Source organism: Rhineura floridana, chromosome 5, assembly GCF_030035675.1.
Source record: "Rhineura floridana isolate rRhiFlo1 chromosome 5, rRhiFlo1.hap2, whole genome shotgun sequence".
NCBI lineage: Eukaryota > Metazoa > Chordata > Lepidosauria > Squamata > Rhineuridae > Rhineura > Rhineura floridana.
In genome coordinates this window covers 50,473,693-50,481,116 of record NC_084484.1, presented here as the reverse complement: position 1 = coordinate 50,481,116, position 7,424 = coordinate 50,473,693, and the positions used below count along the sequence as shown (strand labels likewise).

General features: G+C 39.5%; 1 pseudogene; it reads left to right on the top strand.

Moving 5' to 3' along the window:
• Positions 1 to 403: 403 nt before the first annotated feature.
• Positions 404 to 522, top strand: LOC133386304 (5S ribosomal RNA; annotated as a pseudogene).
• Positions 523 to 7,424: the final 6,902 nt, after the last annotated feature.

Below are 7,424 nucleotides of genomic sequence, written 5' to 3'. Positions count from 1 at the left end.
TGATGAAATTTAAACTGTGACCAGTTTAGCACGTAGGATTGGAGGTTGGGCAGTTAAGAGGAAAAATCACGGTGAGTAAGGGGCCCAATTCAAGGTCTTGACTTGGACATATAAAGCCCTTAGCAATTTGAGTCCCAAATCCCTGAAAGACCTCCTCTCTTTGTGCCAACCAGCTGGAGAGTTAAGATCAGCAGGGGAAGGCTTGTTAGCAATTCCACCACCATTGGGGGCCTGCAGGCTGACTAAGTGTGAAAGGACCATCACAAACTCCCTACATTTAGATATGTATCTGGAGCCAACCCTGCACATATTTCAAAGGCATGCAACAAAACATCATTTTACCAAGCTTTTGGGAATGTCTAAATGATTGTTCCCCCATGCTGCAATTTTATACTGGTTATGATGAAGGGGCCATACTACCCTGAACATGCCCAATCTCATCTGATCTCGAAAGCTAAGCAGGGTCAGGCCTGGTTAGTACTTGGATGGGAGACCACTTGAGAATACCAGGTGCCATAGGCTTAGAGGAAGGCAATGGTAAACCACCTCTGAATGCCTCTTACTATGAAAACCCTATGAATATATCCAAAAAGATTCATAGGGTCGCCATAAGTCATAATCGACTTGAAGGCATATAACAACAATGATGAAGTGACTTTTAGCTGATTATATATGTATCACATTTTAATACTGCATTTTATTATTACGTAACCTGTCTTACGATCTTCTGATGAAGGGTGGGCAATAAATGTTCATAATAAATATAATAAAATAATAACAACAGGGAGGGGGAGGGAGGGGGAGAACTGGGATTCAAATTCAGCCAGGTAGGTAGAAATAGAACTAGTTTATCAATAAATAATAGAAAAGACAAATTAAATGAAATTCAAAAGAGGAGAAAGAGGAAGGAGCTGGTAATGACAGGCAGAAGGCAGGGAAACCAATGTGATCTCCCCAAACCATAGGGTAAAAATTGGGTGGTAGGTAACATAAAGGGGGCCACACAGAAGAGCAGCAGGACTCAGTGGCAAGAGGATTAATCCATGCTTCAGCAAGAGAATATGAAGAAAGATGGTGAGATACAAGATGATGTGGAAGGGTGACTTTAAAAAAAAACTGAAGAGAGTTTAGAAGAGCAGAAGTAGATTTATTGAAAGATGGGGTTTTCTACTATATAACATTTTTCTAAGCTACACACTGCCCACGAATACTTCTGCAAAGCTACATGCCTGCACAGATGCTTTCACAACTATTGTGATGCAGTGAGGCAAGGCTAGGTGAGGTGAGGCGGGGCAGTGGGTGTGTGTGCAAGGTGCCCAGTGTTGGTGGCGTATGAGCCACCTAGTGGCAGTGTGTGAGGTGCCTGGTGGTAGCAGCAGTGTGCAGGTGAGTGAGCAAGTGAGAGGGGCAGAGGTTTGGCCTGGCCCTTGGTGGGTGGGAGGAAGGTGACCCATGGGAGGAGGAAGGGCTGGTGACCCATGGAGGGAGGGGGAGGGTAGTGTTGTTGACCTGGGGGAGGGAGGAAGGGGGAGCACTAGTGACCCATGGGGTGGGGGAACACTGGCAACCAATGTGCAGGGGGGAGGGGAGTGCTGGAGACCCATGGGGGAGGGAGGGGAAGTGCTAGCAACACATGGGAGGGAGCACTGGTGACAGCAGGCAGGGTTGGCAAGTGAAGCAAGCAGGGCCAGAGCCCCTAGTGTTTATAAACTATTGGAACTTGGCATTTCAAAATAACATTTGTCCATATATTTTGTTCAATTTAATTGGAAGAGATTTAAAGGTACTGCAGATTTCCTGAAGTTTCCTTCAGGGCTGTGGAGTCGGTACACCAAATCTTCAACTCCGACTCCGACTCCTCTATTTTTCTACTGTCCGACTCCGACTCCACCCAAAATTGCTTCTTGTCAATCAAAATTTATTTGGAAGTCAGAGTCAGTACATTTCTACCGACTCTGACTCTTCCCAAAATTGCTCCCGACTCCGACTCCACAGCTCTGACTCCGACTCCACAGCCCTGGTTTCCTTTGTTACTTATCCAATATTGAGAATAATAAGCATAATATGAATGCAACTATATATGTGAATTTATTTAATGCTTAGTTTTGATGTATTATGGGGAAAAATTCTTTCATAAAAAAAGAAGAGCAAAAGTAAAGAACAAGAAGCAGAATACAATAAGAGGTGAGGTTATGATGACAGGAAGATGGTGCACTCAGACCAGGGTGGGATGCAGCTATTTGCAATTTTTTAAAATGAAAATTCTTCAGCATTTTAGTGCAAATTTCTCCTAATAAGCACATTTTGTAGGCAGTTTTGATTTATGTACACATTTTTGTGAGCAATTTCTCATCATAGAATACATTTTTGTATGTTATTTTCACTCATATATTCATTTTTATGCACACTTTTCCAACATATGCATTTTTGTAAACATTGTTTGGTTGACAAACTGCATTGCAAAATGCGAATGTTCAAATTGCAAAGGATCTCTGTGCTTCAGTTCTCATATTGTTTTGGAAAGTGTGAATTTGATAGATTCAGCTTGAAATGAGAATTGAATAAAATTTCTTGCCTATCTCTAACACAAAGTAATAAAGAGGAAAAGTATAGAAAAGGGAAGTGTGAACAAATGGATCAACTGGACCATTAAGTAAACTCTGTATAATACCTGGAATGATTATGTGTTGGATCCAGACTTTGCCTTCCACAGACACAGAGGTCCCTTTTGATCCAGCAGAGAGATCCTGATGGTGAAGGGCAGGGGAGAAAGAGAGCTGTCCAATCACTACTTCCTACACTATTCCAGATGGTCTCCCTATCATTTGAAACAAGTGTGATGGGTGGCCCTGGGTGCTGAAGGGATGCCCCCACCCATGGAAACTAGATCTGATGCCCTGTTGTATTATTATTTTGTTGTTGTTATGTGCCTTCAGGTCGATTTCGACTTATGGCAACCCTATGAATCAGCGACCTCCAATAGAATATTTTGTAAACCACCCTGTTCAGATCTTGTAAGTTTAGGTCTGTGGCTTCCTTTATGGAATCAATCCATCTCTTGTTTGGCCTTCCTCTTTTTCTACTGTTTTTCCCAGCATTATTGTCTTTTCTAGTGAATCATGTCTTCTCATTATGTGTCCAAAGTATGATAACTTCAGTTTCATCATTTTAGCTTCTAGTGACAGTTCTGATTTAATTTGTTCTAACAACCAATTATTTGTCTTTTTCGCGGTCCATGGTATCCGCAAAGCTCTCCTCCAACACCACATTTCAAATGAGTTGATTTTTCTCTTATCCACTTCTTTCACTGTCCTACTTCTGCATCCATACAAAGAGATCAGGAATACCATGGTCTGAATGATCCTGACTTTGGTGTTCAGTGATACACCTTTGCATTTGAAGACCTTTTCTAGTTCTCTAATAGCTGCCCTCCCCAGGCCTAGCTTTCTTCTGATTTCTTGACTATTGTTTCCAGTTTGGTTAATGACTGTGCCAAGGTATTAACAATCTTTGACAAGTTCAATGTCCTCATTGTCAACTTTAAAGTTACATAAATCTTTTGTTGTCATTACTTTAGTCTTCCTGACATTCAGCTGTAGTCCTGCTTTTGTGCTTTCCTCTTTAACTTTCATCAGCATTTGTTTCAAATCATTCCTGGTTTCTGCTAGCAGTATGGTATTGTCTGCATATCTTAAATTATTGATATTTCTCCCTCCAATTTTCACACCTTCATCTTGATCCAATCCCACTTTCTGTATGATATGTTTCTGCATATAGATTAAACAAATAGGGTGATAAAATACACTCATCTCACACCCTTTCTGATGGGGAACCAATAGGTTTCTCTATATTCTGTCCTTACAATAGCCTCTTGTCCAGAGTACAGGTTGTGCATCAGAAAAATCAGATGTTATGGCACCCCCATTTCTTTAAAGCATTCCATAGTTTTTCATGATCTACACAATCAAATCCTTTGATGTAATCTATAAAGCACAGGGTGATTTTCTTCTGAAATTCCTTGGTCCATTCCATTATCCACAAATGTTTGCAATATGATCTCTGGTACCTCTTCCCTTTCTAAATCCAGCTTGGACATCTGGCATTTCTCACTCCATATATGGTATGAGCCTTTGTTGTAGAATCTTGAGTATTACTTTATTTACTTGAATGGGATATTAAGGCAATAGTTTGATAATTACTGCATTCCCTGAGATCCCCTTATTATTAGTAGTAGTAGTAGTAGTAGAGTAGGGCCCCGCTTTCTGGCGCTTCGCTTTCCGGCGTTCCGCTAATGCGGTGGCTTTAATTCCCCTTTTTAAAGCCGATTTTTGTGATTTTGTGGCATTTTGCGGCATTTTCATGGCATTTTCGTTCGACACATCCCATTATAATCAATGGGGTTCTGCTTTACAGCAGGGGTCCGAACGGAACCTGCCGTATAAGCGGGGCCCGCCTGTAGTAGTAATTCACTTTGTTGACTGGTCAATTCTGAATGGGAACAAATTAAGATTATTATAGCTGAGTATAAAGCAGTTTGGGTATCCTTTTGTAATCATCACTCTGTACAGTCTTGCTGTTGCAAGGACTTTTCACAGCTAAATGTTCAGCCCTGCTCCAAGTAACACTGACTCTTCATTAAAACATAGAAGTTCTAGGTTTACATTGCTGTGGATCAGAAACCATGAACTTACATCTTTTGCATACTATGTTTTTGTGGCAAAAGTGACAAAATATTATTGTGATATATGCTATTATGGCACAAGCTCTCATGGCCTACAGTCAACTTTGTCAGAAGCATCTGACCGCTGCAGGGGTGAGCCTGTGCTTGGACCATGAAAGGGCAAGCTTTTCCACCTACCTTGCTCCCTCACCCCCCCCCCCTCTTTCTGACATTTTTCTGGGGACTGCCCTGCTCCATGAAGATGAATGTATTTGGTTTTTAGTTGTTGCTTTTTAAAAAATGTTAAGATTTTGTTATCTGAACTTTTTTCTTGTGTTTTATGTTTGTGTGTATTCTTTGTAAGCCGCCTTGGGGGCCTTTTTGCCCAAAAGCCCCCCTAGAAATAAACCATAACATAAGTATAACGTAACATAATAAATTCCATAATAAATTGCCTCTCTGCAAATTGTGTTTTTTGCTGATCCTATATTCCCCCCTCTCATTGTTAAATGCTGCAATTTTTAAAAAGTTTATAGTGTAACATAGACATATTCTTGCCTCTCTTACAGGCCTCTTCCCCACCTTTCCCCTATCTGTTCCAAATACATTCTAAAATTACCTGAATGTTGATGTGCACATAAGGTAGGCTATACTAGGGAAATTCATGAAGGAAAAGCATATGCTGAATGATACTCAGTGAAATATTTCACATTTGTTAAATATTCTGTTTTCAGTCTTCTTTGAACTTGTATACACATTATTTAGCATTTCGTTTTTTGTTAATATAGAATCTTTTACAAAAGACTTTACTATTGCTAATTTATCCTATTGAAATTGCCGGTTTGCATTTGCTGTCTTTATGCCAAAAAAGACCCAGAGGCTTGATGACTGGGAGAAATGGAATAATAAAAAAATTCTGTTTCTTTAATAAAATAAATTCTGCCGGGCAGTTTTAAAGACTTCATTATTGCCATACATCTGATGTGGCTGCAGAGACATATTTTAAATGAGACCACCAATGTTTCCAATCAGTGATGCAGCACAAAACAAATTTATTACATTAACTGCTTCTCCTTTTGGTAATACGTAACTTACTGGAGGGGAGAACCCTTTTAGACCATTGCCATTGTTTCTTTTTCATAAATAATTTTCATTTGGAAAACCTTGAAGTTTTGATATTGCATAGAACTAACTTCAAACTGAAAAGCACTGCCTCTGAGGTTTTATTGGGATATTTGTGTCAGCATAAAATTTTAAAAAAATTAAAAGTGGTTAGAGGTGAATCTCCCTTGTGTTAGCATGTGACAAAAGGAATTCTGCTCCAGAGACCTGTACAATCTAAGGCTCTTACCCAGTTCACATTTTTGCATCTTTTAACTTTATCTCCTAGTGTGAAGGTGAAACTAGGCATGTCTTTGCATTTGCTTTTTAAAAAATGCAAAAAGGTATATCCCCAAATTGTATTTGAATTGTGTTTGTTATTATTCTAATACAAGCAAAAAATTAAATAAAATGCAAATAGCATCTTCTGGGAGGACTAATAATTTTCAAGATCATAGCAGGGGCAGAGGAAGAATGTAAACCTTCCTTCCCTAGCTGCGGTCCTGGAGAAAATTGCTCCTCTGAAGCTGCTATTTTCATTGGGAGGAAATCCTTCATTGGCCCTAATTGAGATGACCCCCCTGGAGCTGCTATTAGTTAAATAGCCCAGGAAATCTGGACCTCTTTTTTAAAATCTGTTTTTAATTTTGGGCTGCAGCAAGTTCTGTTTTGTTGTGCTTATATACTTTCCCTGTTTTTTTTAATGATTTCATGTTATTTTGTATGTCAATCATTTTTTACTTGTTTATTGTAAGCCACACAGGGACCTCTTTGTTTTGGGGCAGCATACAAATGTAATAAATGTAATAAATAGCCACAGATGGGAAAACATACAGGCTTAAACACTTGGGAATCAACTTTCTCTTCCACAGCTAATAGCCCTGAGGACTGAGCCTGCATTGCAGAGCCCACGGCTGCTTTTACATGTAATATGTTGGTTAGTCCTTTAATAGCTACTGCTGTGGATAAGTGTATGAATGGAGTATGGGATCTCTGGCCATTGCAGCAAAAATATCAGGAGCAAAACTGAGGACTCCTAACATTCAAGATTCCAGTGCTTTTCAGAAAATGATTAGGTAACAAATTCTCAAAATATATTTCTTTCTCTTTTTTTAGCAGTGGATTCATAAAGGTATCCACCCTCTGGAACTCTCTCCCTTTCAATCTCAGACATGCTCCCTCCCTGTCCAGCTATCGCCGAGCCTTGAAGACCTGGCTGTTCAGGCAGGCCTACAAGATTGGGACAGATTAATTTATGTTCTGAATTAATGAATGGTTTTTTAGCTTAAAATTTGATTATGTTGATCTATATGTATTGTTTTTATTCTTGTTGTTCGTCGCCTAGAGTGTCCCTAACCTGGACAGATAGGCGGCTGAAAAATAAAATTTATTATTATTATTACTGGCAGTTAATGCACCTGAACCAAAAATTTAACTTGGAGGTGAATGCAGTATGCTTCTAAATACCAGTCTCTGGGGAATGTGAGCAGGAGGGTACTGTTGCATCTATCCTGCACGTGGGCTTCCCATAGCATCTAACCGGCCAGTGTGTTTTTAAATCCTATTGCTTTCAATGGAATTTATTTCAATATATGTATTTATATTACTGAACATGACAATGTAAACATCTCTCAAGCAAAGCTGTATGCTGAGTAATGATTGA